This window comes from Hyla sarda, chromosome 9 (genome assembly GCF_029499605.1).
Source record: "Hyla sarda isolate aHylSar1 chromosome 9, aHylSar1.hap1, whole genome shotgun sequence".
NCBI lineage: Eukaryota > Metazoa > Chordata > Amphibia > Anura > Hylidae > Hyla > Hyla sarda.
The window spans coordinates 86,581,565-86,601,807 of record NC_079197.1 but is presented as its reverse complement, the minus strand read 5'-3'; positions in this window follow the sequence as shown (position 1 = coordinate 86,601,807).

Genomic DNA, 20,243 nt, shown 5'->3' with positions numbered 1-20,243 from the left:
AATATCTTAAATTTCAATTGTCTCCTGATGCTTCAGCCACCTCCAGGCTGTGCCATTCATCAACTATATGATCTCCACATGCTGCCAACACCTCCATGCTGTGTCATACAGCCACTATATGGTCTCTCCTCTTGCTTCAGCCAACTCAAGGCTGTGCCATTCAGACATTATATGGTCTCCCCATGCTGCCACAAACTCCAGGCAGTCATTCAGCCACTATGTGGTCTCCTCCTACTGATGCCACCTCCAGGCTCTGTCATTGTGCTGCCATGTGACTCCTTGTTAAATTTGGTCCTTTGTACCCACACACCGGGGCCCGCGACACCATAACTTGGGAGTTAAAATTTCTATTTCAAAATCCTACATTTCAATTTCAAAATCTTACATTTCTATTTCAAAATCTTAAATTTCAATGGTCTCCTCATGCTTCTGCCAACTCCAGGCTGTGTCATTCTGCAACTATATAGTCTCCTCATGCTTCAGCCAACTCGAGGCTGTGTCATTCAGCCACTATATAGTGTCCTCATGCTGCCAACACCTCCATGCTGTGTCATTCAGCCACTATATGGTATCCTCATGCTTCAGACACCTCCAGGCTGTGTCATTCAGCCAATGTATGGTTTACTGAAGCTGCTGGGCCTGGACCTAAAAAAAATTATGGTAGCACTAGCTACCATAAATCTTCAATTTAAATTTAAAAATTCATCTTTTATTCTTAGGAAAATTCATCTTTTATTCTTAGGGATTGTGAAGCCCTGTGGCTTACTCATGCTGCTGCCAGCTCCAGGCTGTGTTTTTTAGCAACTATATGGTCTCCTCATGCTGCCAACACCTCCACGCTGTGTCATTCAGCCACTATATGATATCCTCATGCTATAGACACCTCCAGGTTGTGTCATTTAGCCAATATATGGTTTACTGATGCTGCTGGGCCTGGGCCTAAAAAATTTTAAATCTTCAATTTAAATTAAAAAAATCATCTTTTATTCTTATGGATTGTGAAGCCCTGGGGCCTACTCATAATGCTGCCAGCTCTAGTCTGTGTCATTCAGCAACTACATGGTTTAGTGATGCTGCTGGGCCTAGGACATTACCTTAAAAGGTTTATGGTAGCACTAGCTACCATACATCTTCAATTTAAATTTCAAAATTCATCTTTTAATCTTAGGGATTGTGAGGCCGTATTGTCACTATATGGTCTCCTCATGCTGCCAACACCTTCCCACTGTGCCATTCAGCCACTATATGGTCTCCTTATGCTGCCAACACCTCCAAGCTTTTTCATTCAGCCACTATATGGTCTCCTCATGCTTCAGCCACCTCTAAGCTGTATCATTCAGCCACTATATGATCTCCTCATGCTGCCAACACCTCCATGCTGTGTCATTCAGCCACTATATGGTCTCCTCATACTGATGCCACCTCCGGTCTCTGTCATTATGCCACTCTGCTGCGGTGATTCTAATAGCGATGCCGGTTATCTGCATGTCATACTGAATAACAGTATTATTTCACTACCCCAGCACACTCCATATGCATGTTAGAACACAACAAAGTGTTCTACACTCCTATTGAGGCTCTCTGTAGGCCAGAAATAGCCGTTTTTAATATAGATAAATTCGACCCGAAACAAACCTTTTCGGAAAGGCTAATCGGCCGAATCGAATTTTTCTAAAGTTCGCTCATCTCTAAATACAACTTAAAAGGAAAGGAAGCATGAAGTGCTCCAAAATCTCCTGGTAGACGAATGCATTGACCCTGGACTTAATGAAACACAGTGGACCAACACCAGCAGATGACATGGCTACCCAAATCATATAATATATTGGGGATTTAGAGTTTTCATGAGCTGTAAGCCATAATCATCACAATTATGACAAATCAAGGCTTGAACTATCTTGCTTTGCATGTAATGAGTCTCGCTCATTTATTAGTTTCACCTTTTAAGTTGCATTACTGAAATAAATGAACTTCGCACGTTATTCTAATTTTTAGAGTTTCACCTGTATATACTGTTTTGGGGGAGTCACAAGGGCCGTGTGACACCCACCTGTTGAATAGCGTATATTGCATTAATTCCATCAGTATTCAGACACCTTTTTTTGGTCCAGACATATCCCCTTTCTTCTCTTTCTTTTTTCTTGTTCCTGCATTTTTCTTTGCATATAGCTTACTGCCCCTTTACCTGTTTCCTCTTGTTCTTCCTCTTTTTTCTTTTTTTCCCTCCTTTTCTTTTTCTGTAGTTCTTTTTTTTTTCTTCTTCCTTTTTTCATCTCTTCTCTTTTACTTTGGCACACTATTTTTTGCGTCAACCTATTTATTGATCCATTCCCCCCCCCTCCTGTACAAGATTTCCCTTAGAGATCAATAGAGGACTGTACTCTTCTCTTTCTACATACTATAGCTACCAGCACCTTGGGTATTGTGTGCTATACAGTGAACCTCGGTTCTCTACTATAGTCTTATTTGTCAAGCTGCACAGATTTTGTATTTTAAGTGCCTGTAAGTTTAAACCGATACCTTAGAATAAATCCCACTTGGGGGCTTGAGCAGGGTCAGAATGTGAATAGAAAACAGCCCTGAGAGGAAAACCCTGCGCGCCCACATATAATATCACTCCCCATAGGAAAATAGCAGCATGCAATGCGTGCTGCAGCAAATTTTGTTATGCTTTTTCATGTCCCTTACTTCTCTTCCCTTAATTATATAAACCTCACCATAAGGACAAACAGGGCAAAACAGGAATACAGAAACCCAACCAGGCGGTCGAGCACAAGTGCCACTTTCACAGTATGCTTTAGCAATACTGCTGCCGGATCTGGCAGGGAAATTTAAAAAACCTGCTGTTGCCGTTTCCCTGCTGGACCCATGCCACATCCCATTAATTTATTTGAGTTTGCCAGAGTCAGGTAGTAATAAAACATAGAAAGGCGCTCCATAGTGAAATACCACCAGTGGATAATCCCAATACGGGTGAAATTTGTGCTTACCGCAGGTGGTTGTGTGAACACACACACACAACAATGTAATGAGTGAGTGAGATAAAAGGTTCCGTCCGCAGCCCTCCTGCTGAACAAAGATGAACAAATCAGAGACTTCTAACGGGAGATGCAGGTTTGAAGAACGGCGCCGACAGGAGCAACCACAAGTAAAATGTATGGTTTAATCTAAAACTATGTAACGATGCAACGCGCTTCATTGCGCATGTGCTGCTTCATCAGGCATGTAAGTACAAGGTGAGGAGTTTCATTAAATAGCAGTAATTTAACACTTTCATTTCCAGCCAAGATCAAGTACTCTATATCCAAAAGATGTTTACAACCTATATATATAAGCTTAACCTTTTCAGGACGTAGGCCGTATGCATACACCCGTGGGAATTCCGGTCCCCGCCGCTAGCAGGTTGGGGACCGGACCGGGATGCCTGCTGGAATCATTCAGCAGGCATCCCGGCACATCACCGAGGGGGGTCCTGAGACCCCCCCATGTCAGCGTTCGCAGAAAATTGCATGTCAATTCAGACATGCAGTTTTCTGCTATTCCGGGCTGATCGGGTCTCTGGTGACCCGATCACCCGGAAAATAGGGATGATCGGAGCTGTCAGTGACAGCCCCGATCATCCTGAGGGATAGGAGTGAGGTCGCAGTGCTGTGATCTCCTCCTATCCCCTGCCATTGGTCAGAACTGAATTCTGACCAATGGCAGCGCAGGACAGTGGGTTGTCAACCCCCCGTTCTGCCCACCCCTGGATGTCGGGCAGAATGGGGGGAGAAGATGGTGGCCGGTACCTGAGGACAAGATGCCGCGGGTACCGCCGATCGTCACTGGAGACAGCTGATATCACGGCGCAGGTAGGGAAACGACGGTGGGGGGGGGGAAGGAAGGGGGCAGTAAGCGATATTTACTGCTGCCCTTCCTAGTGGGTGCCAAACTGCAACTCCCAGCATGCCCAGACAGCCAAAGGCTGCCTGGGCATGCTGGGAGTTGTAGTTTTGCAACATTTGGAGGGTCACAGTTTGGAGACCACTGTTACAGTGGTGCCCAAACGGTAGCCCTCCAGATCTTGACAAACTACAACTCTCAGCATGCCTAGACTGCCCAGGCATGCTGGGAGTTGTAGTTCTGTAACATCTGTCCCTTCAGATTTTGCAATTTTCATGAAATTTTGGAAAATTGCTGCTCTACTTTGAAGCCCTCTAATTTTTTCAAAAAGCTAAAATATGTCCATTTTATGATGCCAACATAAAATGGACATATTGTATTTGTGAATAAAAATAAAATGTATTTGGAATATCCATTTTCCTTACAAGCAGAGAGCTTCAAAGTTAGAAAAATGCAAAATGTTCAAAATTTTCATGAAATTTGGGGATTTTTCACCAAAAAAGGATGCAAGTAACGACGAAAATTTACCGCCAAAATAAAGTAGAATATGTCACGAAAAAACTATCTCAGAATCAGAATATTCGGTAAAAGCATTTTAGAGTTACTAATGTGTAAAGTGACGGTGGTCAGAATTGTGAAAAAGGGCTCAGTCAGACATATGTGTATATTTTATGTAATATTTATTGTAATATTTATTGTACAATATTCATTACATAAAATATGCACATATGCGCCTGTTTACATAACGATTTTACTGTACGGGAACCGGAACCGGCGCTTCTGTATCCCAGCCGGACGACCGTATCTAATTCATTTCAATGACCGTTGGACTCCAGTCGGCTAATTTTTGCCCTGTATGCCGTTTTCTGGCCAGACCTAAAACGGGAAAAAAATTAGCCATCCGGAGTCACCCTTTGACTCTGGTCAGCTCATTTAAATTAATTAGATATGGGCCGGTTCCCATACAGTAAAAGCGTAGTGTAAACCCACCCTAATTCAGCTGGTACATACCGTTAGGATGAAAACGATAATTAATATAATGCTGCCAGAAGCTATATCCTCTGAATATGATACTGCCAGACACTGTATCCTCTGAATATGATACTGCCAGACACTGTATCCTCTGAATATGATACTGCCAGACACTGTATCCTCTGAATATAAACCTGGCACACACTGTACCCTCTGAATATAATACTACCACACACTGTACCTAATGAATATACTACCAAAAACTGTGACCTCTGAACATAATACTACCACACACTGTATCCTCTGAGTATAATACTGTCACACATTGTATCCTTTGTATATAACACTACCACACACTGAGCACTCTGAATAGATTAATGCCACACATTATATCCTCTGTAAATAATACTACCAAACACTGTACCCTCTGAATATAATACTGCTACACATTGTATCCCCTGTATATAATACTACCACACACTGCACTATCTAAATAAAATACCACCACACACTGTGCTCTTTGAATATAATACTATTCCACACTGCGCCTCTGAATACAATACTGCAACATATTGTGATGCATAAAAACTGTACCATGCCAGAAATTCCTTTATAATATACACCATACCTCTGAAATGCAAAATGCTCAGTGACCTTCATATATAGTAATAATGCCCCCTGTCTTGTGCTCCCTACATATAATATAACAATGCCTAGTGATGTCACAGTACAGGGATAATGCAGCCAGTTATGTCACAGTACAGGGATAATACACAGTGATGTCACAGTACAGGGATAATACACAGTGATGTCACAGTACAGGGATAATACACAGTGATGCAACAGTACAGGGATAATACACACAGTGATGTCACAGTACAGGGATAATGCAGCCAGTGATGTCACAGTACAGGGATAATATACACAGTGATGTCACAGTACAGGGATAATATACACAGTGATGTCACAGTACAGGCATAATATACACAGTGATGTCACAGTACAGGGAAAATACAGCCAGTGATGTCACAGTACAGGGATAATACAGCCAGTTATGTCACAGTACAGGGATAATACACACAGTGATGTCACAGTAGAGGGATAATACACACAGTGATGTCACAGTAGAGGGATAATATACACAGTGATGTCACAGTACAGGGATAATATACACAGTGATGTCGCAGTACAAGGATAATATACACAGTGATGTCACAGTACAGGGATAATATACACAGTGATGTCACAGTACAGGGATAATATACACAGTGATGTCGCAGTACAGGGATAATACAGCCGGTATGCACTCTTGGCCAAATGTGTAAGTTTACTTTATAAGGGTAGGGTCACACATCCCAGATTTTGCTGCATGTTTTGCTGCTGTGTATTTGCCAACCCATTGAAATCAATGGGTAGCAAAATCATCTGTAGAAAATACACACCAAAATCCAGCACATGTGACCCTACCATCAAGGAGATACTTCTGACAATGGCTTATCACATAGCAAAACAAGATTTAGGCATGTTATAATCCAACCTGCCTAAATCTTTCCCCTAACAGTCAGATATTTATCCCCCATCCAGTGGATATATGATAACTTGTAATCTTGGGATAACCTACCTAATCATAAACCCATCTTCAGTAGGTCCCTTTAATTGTTCTGCCTCAGGTTTAAAATAAAGTTTACAGTTGTTTTTCAAAACCCTGACTACAAAAGTCTTTTTCTGGGCTTTGGGTAAGGGGAACAGCTTCATTGAAAAGGAAGTTGTGGACTCACAGAGGGACTGCTACCCTCATCATACCAACAAACTATAGTAATCTTTACATGTCTATTCCTGGCCATCACCTAGAGGTCCCCTGGTGCACCGCAGTTCATTGCATGCATTGGCATAGCATTCGAGTTGGTCAATGTCTCGCTTCTATACCCTGCATCTCTGGAGGAGGCTGGGATAGTAAAAGTGTAACAACTCCTATGCTTATGTGGTGCCACGGGTGGAATGTGGGTGAAATGTACAATTCGTAATGCCAGGGCATTGTTAACCTACACATTCTGAGGATGGGATCGCTCCCCGGGGGTCAGGCACGGGCACAATAGGGACCACGATGCCAGGTTATGGAAAATTATCTTTACTGAGGCAGGAATTGTTGTTAAAATCCTCACAGTACAGATTTGTGTTGAGGGAAGTGCAGAATGAACCCGGGAAGCCTGTTGGCTTGCTGGGACTTGTAGTTGCTGAGACTGATTTGAGATAAATGATAGCCCACGCTGAATTTATAGACTTTAGGGGAGATTTATCAAAACCTGTCCAGAGTAAAAGTTGCTGAGTTGCCCATAGCAACCAATTAGATCCCTTCTTTCATTGTTGAAAAGGCCTCTGAAAAATGAAAGAAGGGATCTGATTGGTTGCTATGTGCATTCACAAATACAATGATGAATGGTGCACATTGATAGACTTTGAAAAGTCCAGGGGTGCTCAGTCCTCAAGACCAGTCCAAGGTCAAAAAATGAATAAAGAAAAATTGTAAGACAGCACTCCAAGGCAGGGATAGTGAAGACAAAAAAGTTTATTCACCCATGCAGTACAAAAGCGATGCAACGTTTCAACTTCACAATGAAGTCTTTTTCAAGCATCCATGTACATCCAGGACTCCTGCAGGCTGGTCTACAGCCTGCTCAGAGACTATTCATTCATGGACAATCCAGACATATACGAGGAAGAGAATTAACACCCCTTTCCTTCCCCCTTAACCCTTGCTTATTTTGTCTCTCAATAAAGCTACGACCTGTAATCTTCCCATTTATACCCCCTTATTTCTCAACCCACATTCCTCATCACTGTCACCAATGCTTTATTGTTTAACTTTGTTTTAGAATGTTTTCAGGATAGTTAGCGTAGCATGTGGTATGATCTATAGCAGGGATCTCAAACTCAAATTATCTGGTGGCCACTGGAGGTAGAGGCTGGGTGAAGCCATCACATATAATGCCCCCATTATGCACCTCTCACATATAATGCCCCCATCATGCGCCCCTCACATATAATGCCCCCATCATGCGCTCCTCACATATAATGCCCCATCATGCGCCCCTCACATATAATGCCCCATCATGCACCTCTCACATATAATGCCCCATCATGCACCTCTCACATATAATGCCCCCATCATGCGCCCCTCACATATAATGCCCCCATCATGCGCTCCTCACATATAATGCCCCCATCATGCCCCCAGACAGGCCCCCAGATAGATATGGCCCCCATCAGGTAGGGCTCCCCATTAGGTACACAGGCCCCATGTAGATATGACCCCCATCTGGTAGGGCCCCCCAGTAGATACATAGGCCCCCATATACATATGACCCCTATCTGGTAGGGTTCCCCAGTAGATACACAGGCCCCCATATAGATATAACCCCCATCTGGTAGGGTTACCCAGTAGGTACATAGGCCCCATATAGATATGACCCCCATCTGGTAGGGCTCCTCAGTAGGTACACAGAACCCCAGATAGATATGACCCTCCATCAGGTAGGGCTCCCCAGTGGGTAGACAGGCCCCAGATAGATATGATCCTCATCACTGATGGTGGTAACATCTATCTGGGGCCTGTCTACCTACTGGGGAGCCCTACCTGATGATCAGGTAGGGGTTCCCAAGAGGTGTACAGGCCCCCAGATAGATATTACCCCTGGCAGGTAGGGCTCCTATTTAAACAATGATGCCCCCTAAGAAGATAGGTTAGCCCCTGGTGATAAGCAGGTCCTCCCTTATTAGACAAGTAATTAGGCAAGTTAAGTTAAGTTTCAACCTAAAACGAGCCTTCTTTGCGCGGATGAGCGCATTAGGTGACGTCATCACATGCGCCGCGGAGGACGTCAGCATCCCGGGGGCCTGTGCTGTGGATGAGATTATGTCACCAATCGCTCACATCCCTCCAGGAAAGCTTGTTATAGGCTGCAGCAGGGAGATATAGGTAGAGTAGCAGTGTGTGCCGACGTGTTTAAAGTCTTCCGGCATTTAGCGCTGTTTTCCTGAAGCAGGGCTAAATGCCTGAAGAAATCACCTGCCCGGCGCCCAGGATGCGGGCCGGGAGTTTGAGACCCCTGATCTATAGCATGGGGAGATCTGTGCTGTATGTTGTACTGCAGCTCTATGTACAGTAAATATCATAATGCTGCTGCCTAGTCTGTGCAGTGTTGCAGTACATTGTATGTATGATGATTGATTGCTACTAAAGATATTTTCAATTTGAAAAAAAGACACAGCTGTCTACAGATGTGTAACTTCCCCTTCTTGAGAGTTTCTGCCCGGCTTATTAAATTCCTAGTCATGTTTTAAGGCTTCTTAAAGGCATTTGACACTGGCTTGAAAGGAAAGCTACCGTCAAAAAGTAGTGTGTTTTGATGAACCAACAAAGTTACCCCTAATTTTAGGCATCTATACAATGGTATAATTAGAGGATGAGGACAAAACAATATATATACACCTATAGGTGCACAAGGTGCTATAAAACGACCCATGGAATCAACAATTTTATCAAAAATATATCACTTTTTATGTACAGTATAAGACATAAGACTTACCGTAATTCAAAACACATGTAGGCCACACAAGGAACAAAGGAAAACATAGGTACTGGAGTGAGATATCTGCAAGTAATAACATTGGCACTGTATGCCTGGTAAAAATATATATAATATGCATGGTCATGTATTGCATACATGCACATTACCAAATAAGGGAGGAATACATAATAGATTAAGGGCATATAGTAACCCAAGTAACCGCAGTAACAAATATAGTTGCAATATATGTGGAGATTCTATCCCCCCCATAAAACAATGTAAAATGCAAGATTGACAGTCATGCAAATGAAAGTGTTAGTTAAACAGATGTGGTAAAGATAGCTGAAGATCAAGGAAAGTGCAAGTGCCAAAAGTACATATCCAGGAGCATGCAGGCCGCAGCACTCACCCCAGTCTCACACCAGTCCTCTAACATGTTTTTGCTGGGCTTGGCTTTATCTAGAAGTGGTGTGGAACTAAGAAGTCAAAGAATATAAAGGGCCCTAGCAAGATGGCCCCTTCAATCCCAATGTGCATGGCCAAACTCAGCTAGTGGCATAATGCAAGCTCTAGCTGGAATGGAAAGCTACCAGTAAGTGTAACAGTGCAGTGCAGTAAGTGTAATAGTTAACCATTCAAGATTAACCTCTTCAGGACGCCGGGCGTATGCATTCGCCCTGCATCCCAAGTCCTTAAGGACGTGGGATGTATGCATACGCCCGTGGGAATTCTGGTCCCCGCCGCTAGCCGGTAGGGGACCGGACCAGGATGCCTGCTGAAATCATTCAGCAGGCGTCCCGGCACATCGCCCAGGGGGGTCCTGAGAACCCCCCATGTCGGCGATCGCAGAAAATCGCATGTCAATTCAGACATGCGATTTTCTGCTATTCCGGGCTGATCGGGTCTCTGGTGACCCGATCACCTGAAAAATAGGGATGATCGCAGCTGTCAGTGACAGCCCCGATCATCCTGAGGGATAGGAGCGAGGTCCCAGTGCTGCTATCTCCTCCTATCCCCTGCCATTAGTCAGAACTGATTCTGACCAATGGCAGCCAAGACAGTGGGTTGCCATGGCAACCCCCCATTCTGCCCACCCCTGGATGTCGTGGAGAACGTGGGGAGACGATGGAGGCCGGTACCTGGAGCAGAAGATGCCTGGGGACCCCCGATCGTCATGGAGACAGGCACAGGTAAGGGAAACCACGTTGGGGGGGGGGGGGGGGGGGGCGATGAAAGTGAAAGTAAAGTGATCTTTACTGTGGCAACCACTAGGAGGGTCACAGTTCCTGCAGGGTCACAGTTTGGAGACCACTGTTACAGTGGTGCCCAAACGGTAGCCCTCCAAACTACAACTCTCAGCATGCCTAGACTGCCCAGGCATGCTGGGAGTTGTAGTTCTGTAACATCTGTCCCTTCAGATTTTGCAATTTTCGTGAAATTTTTGAAAATTGCTGCTCTACTTTGAAGCCCTCTAATTTTTCAAAAAGCTAAAATATGTCCATTTTATGATGCCAACATAAAGTGGACATATTGTATTTGTGAATAAAAATAAAATGCATTGGGAGTATCCATTTTCCTTACAAGCAGAGAACTTCAAAGTTAGAAAAATGCTAAATGTTCAAATTTTTCAATAAATTTGGGGATTTTTCACCAAAAAAGGATGCAAGAAACGCCGGAATTTTTCCACCAAAATAAAGTAGAATATGTCACGAAAAAACAGTCTCAGAATCAGAATATTTGGTAAAAGCGTTTTCGCGTTATTAATTCAAAAAGCGACAGTGGTCAGAATTGCGAAAAAGGGCTACGTCCTTTCGGTGAAAAAGAGCTGCATCCTTAAGGGGTTAAAAAAATGCATAATGCAAAAAAAATCCATATAATGTGCAAAAAGTGGTAAAAGAACTGCTTTTCATATCCTTTTTCCCAATCACCTCTGTTAGCATGCCCACTCTTTTTTTTTTTGTGATATCCCACTCACCGTGTGAACCTAGCGCTATCTGACAGATTCCCTGACATACCTGACCTGTTGCACCACTTACCTGCCCAAAGTAGCTTAGTCACAGGAAGCCTTAATGCCATAGTAAGCTAACAGAGTATATAATTTCCTCACCTAATTTGTTTTGTTCACAAAGACAATTTTCCTGACTTTCCTGAGTCATTGCACATTACCGGAGTTACAGCAATCATACAAGCAAATTGCACATTGCATAGCACGAGTTAACACATATTCAGTTTTTCTGTCATACAGGAACAAGGCATTACTGCATGAAAAGAAGGAGATTTAGGCTCAGCGTGAGCTCGTAGAAAGAGATTAAAGTGACTCATTAGTGTGTCTGAAATCAAAATTGCAGCAAAGACAGTTCTAAACTACTTTATAGCACCCTGCCGATCCATCCATTTACAATTAACCCCCTAATAGCTGTAGTTTACAGCAGACATTCTTTATTTGCTGGTAGTGATGTCGCGCACATAAAATTTTCGGTTCGCGAATGGCGAACGCGAACTTCCACAAATGTTCGCGAACCGGGCGAACCGCCATTGACTTCAATGGGCAGGCGAATTTTAAAACCCACAGGGACTCTTTCTGGCCACAATAGTGATTTAAAAGTTGTTTCAAGGGGACTAATACCTGAACTGTGGCGTGCCGGAGGGGGATCCATGGCAAAACTCCCATGGAAAATTACATAGTTGATGCAGAGTCTGGTTTTAATCCATAAAGGGCATAAATCACCTATTATTCCTAAATGGTTTGGAATAACGTGCTTTAGCCCCCTTTAATACTGTAGTTAGTTGCTTGAAGGAAATTAAGTTTTACACCGGAGTACCCCTTTTAACCAGCGGTTCCCTCCCAACCAGGGTGCCTCCAGCTGTTGCAAGACACACGGACTGAACTTATAGCCCTTTTAATACTGTAGTTAGTTGCTTGAAGGAACTTAAGTTTTACACTGGAGTACCCCTTTTAACCAGCGGTTCCCTCCCAACCAGGGTGCCTCCAGCTGTTGCAAGACACACAGACTGATATTTGAGCCCTAAAAAGGGCTTTTTTGGGTGCTGTCCTTAAAGCAGATGTTAAACTAGTGCTTTAGGAGTAAAGTGGACCCTGAATACACCACCTAGCAGCAACCTAGCTATCGCTTTCCCTATTACAGCAGGAGCAGCTTCTCTAACCCTCCACTTCCTAAGCCTGCAGCATGCCGAATGAAGGTAAAATGGCATCCGTGCAGGACGTAGGAGGGTCTGGAAGGGAGGACTGCTGCTGAATGGCTGTAATGTGTCTGCTGACTCTGACTCACAGGATCAAAGTTTACCGCAATGTTAAAGTATATGGGGCAAATCGAACTTCACATATGTTCGCCCAGCGATGTGAACGAGAACATGCTAGGTTCGCCGGGAACTGTTCGCCGGCGAACAATTCGCGACATCTCTATTTGCTGGTGTTTACTATGGTGTACATATACCGGTGCCAACAGAAAGAAACTGCGTTTATGCTTTTTGTTTCTGAGACCGATAAATCATACTGCTGGTATAGTAAATTATTTGACATTATTGCTTCATAATTTGTTGTTTGCATTATAATTATCTAAATAAATAAGGCTTAATGATGTCATCATTTAAAATGTAATCATGGGATTATTTAAGAAAGAACATAATGTACCTGCAAACCATATATTGTAATACAAGAATAAACTAATGTCCCATAAAAATATATAATTTTTTAAACAAAGGAAGACAATATTGAACCTTGATTTGAACACCATATGAAGATAAAATTGTTATGCAACTGAACACCTGTAGAAAATGTGCTCATATGCTCATGAACAACTTACCTTAGGTTTAGTTTTTCATAGAGTAAGTTGGGGTGTGAATCATGATTACCTTATCATGAGGGACATTCACTTGTTGCCTCAAAAGACAATGTTTTCTCCATATTGTATTGCTTTTGTATATATGTTCTCTAAATTTCCTCTATTTAACATGTATGTGGCTTGTGGGCATCTTTTTCCCTTCGCCAAGATGGCCACCACGAGCGCCGTGCCGTTTTGCGCATGCGCGTTCACGCCAATCAGGTGGTGTGGGGGATCGGATGCTCTATTGGCTACAGAGGTTTGCAAGCCAACACAGTGGCCCTTATTTACTATTGCAAACCCGACCTGTTTTGTGGGGTTGTGCGCCAAATTCTGTTGCATTGCGCCAGAAATTCTGTCTGCGCCAGATTTTGTGCCAAAATTTTCGCCAGAATTGAAAAACCCCAGACTAACTCTCCATTTTGCTAAGAAAACCCGAAAAAGGGGCGTGGCCGTCTGGGAAAGGGGCGTGGTTCCCCAAAAGGGGTGTGTTCCAGACATTTTCACAAAAAAACTACATATTTACTAAGGTTTCCACATAAAATGTGGTGGATTTGAGCTGAGGAAAACCAGACAGATAAGAGCATGTGTAAAAAAAAGCAAAGTGTAGGGAAAGTGGAAAATGTAGGGAAACCTTAGTAAATACCGTGGAAAATAAATTGAAGGGAATTAAAACCCACAAAGAAACCTACACTCCACTCTTAGTAAATGAGGGCCAATGTGTTAGGCATGCACGGAGACACCGTAATGGCGGCAAATGGCGGTGAGTGTGACGTAATTACACTGTATTATGAATTTTGTACATGTAAAGTTTTCATATGAAGATCGGCACTTTGATTACGACAGTTTATGTCTAGCACAGCATAATGCACCTTTTACTGTACTGTACTGTACTGTACTGTATTGCACCATTACCTTTTTTCTGTAATGTTTTTATCTTAACCCCTTAAGGACCAGGCCATTTTACACCTTAGGACCAGAGCGTTTTTTGAACATCTGACCACTGTCACTTTAAACATTAATAACTCTGGAATGCTTTTAGTTATCATTCTGATTCCGAGATAGTTTTTTCGTGACATATTCTACTTTAACATAGTGGTAAATTCTTGTGGTAACTTGCATCCTTTTTTTGGTGAAAAATCCCAAAATTTGATGAAAAAATTGAAAATTTTGCATTTTTCTAACTTTGAAGCTCTCTGCTTGTAAGGAAAATGAATATTCCAAATAAAAAAATTTTATTTACATTTCCAATATGTCTACTTTATGTTTGCATCATAAAATTGACAAGTTTTTACTTTTGGAAGACACCAGAGAGCTTCAAATTTCAGCAGCAATTTTCCAATTTTTCACAAAATTTTCAAACTCACAATTTTTCAGGGACCAGTTCAGGTTTGAAGTGGATTTGAAGGGTCTTCATATTAGAAATACCCCATAAAAGACCCAATTATAAAAACTGCACCCCCAAAGTATTCAACATGACAGTCAGTAAGTGTTTTAACCCCCCTAGGTGTTTCACAGGAATAGCAGCAAAGTGAAGGAGAAAATTCACAATCTTCATTTTTTACACTTGCATGTTCTTGTAGACCCAATTTTTTTATTTTTACGAGGGGTAAAAGGAGAAAATGTATACTTGTATTTGTTGCCCAATTTCTCTCGAGTAAGCACATACCTCATATGTCTATGTAAAGTGTTCGGCGGGCGTAATAGAGGGCTCAGAAGTGACAAGGGGATTTTGGAGAGTACGTTTTTCTGAAATGGTTTTTGGGGGGCATTTAGGAAGCCCCTATGGTGCCAGAACAGCTAAATAAACCCATATGGCATACTATTTTGGAAACTAGACCCCTTGAGGAACGTAACAAGGAATTAAGTGAGCCTTAATACCCCACAAGTGTTTCACGACTTTTGCATATGTAAAAAAAAAAAAAAAATGTTTCACTAAAATATGTTCCCCCCCAAAATTTCACATTTTTGCAAGAGTTAATAGCAGAAAATACCCCCCAAAATTTGTAACCCCCATCTTTTCTGAGTATGGAGGTACCCCATAAGTTGACCTGAAGTGCACTACGGGAGAACTACAATGCTCAGAAGAGAAGGAGTCATATTTGGCATTTTGAGAGCAAATTTTGGGGGGCATGTCACATTTAGGAAGCCCCTATGGTGTCAGGACAGCAAAAACCCACATGGCATACCATTTTGGAATCTAGACCCCTTGAGGAACATAACAAGGGGTACAGTGAGCATTTACCCCCCCACTGGTGTCTGTCAGATCTTTGGAACAGTGGGCTGTACAAAATTTTTTATTTGCACAGCCCACTGTTCCAAAGATCTGTCAGACACCAGTGGGGTGTAAATTCTCACTGCACCCCTCATTACATTCCGTGAGGGGTGTAGTTTCCAAAATGGGGTCACATGTGGGGTTTTAATTTTTTTTTTTGCGTGTGTCAAAACCGCTGTAACAATCAGCCACCCCTGTGCAAATCACCTCAAATGTACATGGTGCACTCTCCCTTCTGGGCCTTGTTGTGCGCCCCCAGAGCACTTTGCACCCATATATGGGGTATCTCCGTAGTGGGGAGAAATTGCATTACAAATTTTGGGGGGCTTTTTCCCCTTTTACCTCTTGTCAAAATGAAAAGTATAGGGCAACACCAGCATGTTAGTGTAAAAAATTTATTTTTTTTACACTAACATGCTGGTGTAGACCCCAACTTCACCTTTTCATAAGGGGTGAAAGGAGAAAAAGCCCCACAAAATGTGTCAGGCAATTTCTCCCGAGTATGGCGATACCCCATATGTGGCCCTAAACTGTTGCCTTGAAATACGACAGGGCTCCAAAGTGAGAGCGCCATGTGCATTTGAGGCCTGAATTAGGGATTTGCATAGGGGTGGACATAGGGGTATTCTATGCCAGTGATTCCCAAACAGGGTGCCTCCAGCTGTTGCAAAACTCCCAGCATGCTTGGACAGTCAACGGCTGTCCGGCAATACTGGGAGTTGTTGTTTTGCAACAGCTGGAGGCTCCATTTTGGAAACAGTGGCGTACCAGACGTTTTTCATTTTTATTGGGGAGGGGGGCTGTGTAGGGGTATGTGTATATGTAGTGGTTTTTACTTTTTATTTTATTTTGTGTTAGTGTAGTGTAGTGTAGTGTTTTTAGGGTACAGTCACATGGGCGGGGGGTTACAGCAAGTTTCCCGCTGCGAGTTTGAGCTGCCGCGCAAAATTTGCTGCATCGCAAACTTGCAGCCTGATACTCACTGTAAGCCCCTGCCCATGTGAATGTACCCTGTACATTCACAGGGGGGGAGGGGGGGGGACCTCCAGCTGTTGCAAAACTACAACTCCCAGCATGCACAGTCTATCAGTGCATGCTGGTAGTTATAGTTTTGCAACAGTTGGCGGCACACGGGTTGGAAAACACTGAGTTAGGAAACAGACAATGTTTCCTAACCAGTGTGCCTCCAGTTGTGGCAAAACCACTACTCCCAAACATTCTCAGGCATGCTGGAAGTAGTAGTTCGGCAACATCTTTAGAGTCTGATGTTGCCGAATTATCACTCCCAGCATGCTTGGAGTTGTAGTTTTGCAACATCTGGAGGACTACAGTTTGCAGACCACTAATACAGTGGTTCCCAATCTGTGCCCTTCCAGATGTTGCAAAACTACAACTCCCAGTATGCCAAAACTGTCCAGGCATGCTGGGAGTTGTAGTTCTGCAACATCTGAAGGGCCAGATGTTACAGAACTACAACTCCCAGCATGCCTGAACAGTAAGGCATGCTGAGGATGTGTAGTTTTGCAACATCTGGAAGGGCACAGTGGTCTCCAAACTGTGGACCTCCAGATGTTGCAAAACTGCAACTCCCAGCATGCTCAGACGCCAAGGGCTGTCTGGGCATGCTGGGCGTTGTAGTGTAAGGGGACCAGATGGAGCAGTCCAGATCGCTTTACGGCGGTCTGGACTGCTGCAAAGGTCGTGCGCCGCCGCCGAAGATCCACTCACCTGTCGCCACCGCCGCCGTGATCTGGGTCTTCAGGGATGAGGTGAGTACCGGGGCCGGCCCCCAGCACTCCCCCGTCCCCCAACCGCATCCTCCGGTCTTCCTCCCGTTTTCTCCGGACTTTCTGGGGCCGGGCAGGGCGGGAGGAAGTAACCGCCGCCCATCCCCCCCCCCCCCCCCTGCGATTGGTCCGTTAGCAAACCGAAGAATCGCAGGGGATATATACTTCAGCATGGTCCTGGCTGTCTGTAACAACCGGGATCATGCAAAATTACCGGGCAGTCGGGTCCCAGAGACTCGATCAGCCCGGTATCGCCGCAGATCGCAGGGGCGATTTCCTTCTCGATTTACGGCGATCACCGACATGGGGGGCCTACATGGCCCCCCTCGGCGTTTGCCCTGGATGCCTGCTGAAGCATTTCAGCAGGCATCCGCTTCCGATCTCTGCCCAGCGCGCGGCAGGGACCGGAAAATGCCAGGGCGTAAGTTTACGCCCTTGGTCCTTAAGTACCAGGGCGCAAGGGCGTAACATTACGCCCTTGGTCCTTAAGGAGTTAAAGGGGTTATCCAGGAAAAAACTTTCTTTTTATATATCAACTGGCTCCAGAAAGTTAAACAGATTTGTACTTCTATTAAAAAATCTTAATCCTTTCAGTACTTATGAGCTTCTGAAGTCTAGTTGTTCTTTTCTGTCTAAGTGCTCTCTGATGATACGTGTCTCGGGAACCGCCCAGTTTAGAAGAGGTTTGCTATGGGGATTTTCTTCTAAACTGGGCGGTTCCCGAGACACGTGTCATCAGAGAGCACTTAGACAGAAAAGAACAACTCAGCTTCAGAAGCTCATAAGTACTGAAAGGATTAAGATTTTTTCATAGAAGTAATTTACAAATCTGCTTAACTTTCTGGAGCCAGTTGATATATATAAAAAAAGTTTTTTCCTGGAATACTCCTGGAAGCCACAGAGCACAGCGTTTTTGCACAGAAATTTATTATTACTGCAGCGATTAATCCCTCAGTCACTGTGAACAGCATTGTATTACAGAGAGGGGAAGAGAGCTGTGTGTTGCCTCAGCTGCAGAAAGGTTTTCAGAGGAGGGAGAAATCATTTTTTTAGAACAAATCTGTGTCTTTGTTCCACAACAACTGGTCTGCTGGTTATACTAGTCTGTAGACGGTATAATCCATACCCAGCATTCCATTCCTAATAGTATTTTAGAAAGAGTCTTTTTGCAGTTTTGGGTCTAGTACACAGTGACTGTGTCTGCAGCACTGTTGTGTACTGCTGGTGTTGGGGGTTAATTATAATTATTATTTTTTTGCATACTGTAGCGCATGTTTCTGCCCTCATAAGTGCATACCGCATACGTACATCTAAGTAGTGCAATATTTTGTACCTGTTGATCTGTCAATGGCCTACATACTGTGAAAGGACAGCTGAAAATAATCACTGTTTGGTGTTTTACTCAAATAATTTTTGAAGCGTACTGTAGCACATTTTTCTGCCCTCATAAGTGCATACCACATACCTAAATCTAAGTAGTGCACTATTTTGGACCTGTTAAACTCTCAAGGGCCTAGATACTGTGAAAGGCCAGGGAAAAGTAATCACCAGCTGGTGTTTTACAAAAATATGTTTTTTTAAGCGTACTGCAGCGCATTTTTCTGCCCTCATAATTGCATACCACATACGTACATCTAAGTAGCGTACTATTTTGTACCTGTTAATCTGTCAAGGGCCTATATACTGTGAAAGTCCAGGCAAAAGTAATCACCGGCTGGTGTTCTAGACAAATACTGTTTTAAGCGTAATGAAGCGTATTGTACTCCCCTCATATACACAATAAGTATGTCAGGCAGAGTAGTGCCAGGACGTGCACAGTGGAGTGGCAGAGGCCTAAATTGATCAGGCAGAGGTCGCAGCAAAGTAGGGGTGTGTGACAGCCGGAGTCGCAGCGAGAGGTCTGAGCTCCCGCTGTCAGCTAGATATTGTGTCTCCTCCAGCAACCCAGCAGCCGTGATTGATCAGTTCACTCAGTCATCCACTTCATCCCAAGTGACATCCGACACCCCCAGTCAACAGTCGGTGGGTTCCTCAGATAAAACCCTCACTTAGCATGGCTCTCATGCTGCTGCTTCCACCTCAAGGCTCTGTCATTGTGCTGCTCTATGGTCTCCTCATGCAAATGCTACCACCTCCAGGCTCTGTCATTGTGCTGCTCTATGGTCTCCTCATGCTAATGCTACCACCAGGCTATGTCATTGTGCTGCTCTATGGTCTCGTTGTGCTAATGCTGCCACCTCTAGGCTCTGTCATTGTGCTGCTCTATGGTCTCCTCATGCTAATGCTACCACTTCCAGGCTCTGTCATTTTGCAGCCATATGGTCTCCTCATGCTGATGCTGCCACCTCAAGGCTCTGTCATTATGCTGCTCTATGGTCTCCTCATGCTGATGCTACCACCTCCAGGCTCTGTCATTGTGCCACCATATGGTCTCCTCATGCTGATGCTGTCACCTACAAGCTCTCTAATTGTGCTGCTCTATGGTCTCCTCTTGCTGATTCTGCAACCTCTAGGCTCTCTCATTGTGCTGCTCTATGGTCTCCTCATGCTAATGCTACCACCTCCAGGCTCTGTCATTGTGCTGCCATATGATCTCCTCCTGTTGATGCTGCCACCTCCAGGCTCTCTAATTGTGCTGCTCTATGTTCTCTTCATGCTGATGCTGCCACCTCCAGGCTCTCTAATTGTGCTGCTCTATTTTCTGCTGCCATGGATACTGCAAAACATAATTAAGGTGCTGGTCCCCAGTTTCAGAAATTCCTCTGCATTAGGCTCTCTTTCAGGACTCCTGATGCTGCTGCTGCCACCTGCAGGCATCCTTATTCAGCCACTGTATGGTATCATGATGCTTCAGCCAACTCCAGGCTGTGCAATTCAGCCACTATATGGTATCCTCATGCTGCCACAATCTCCAGGC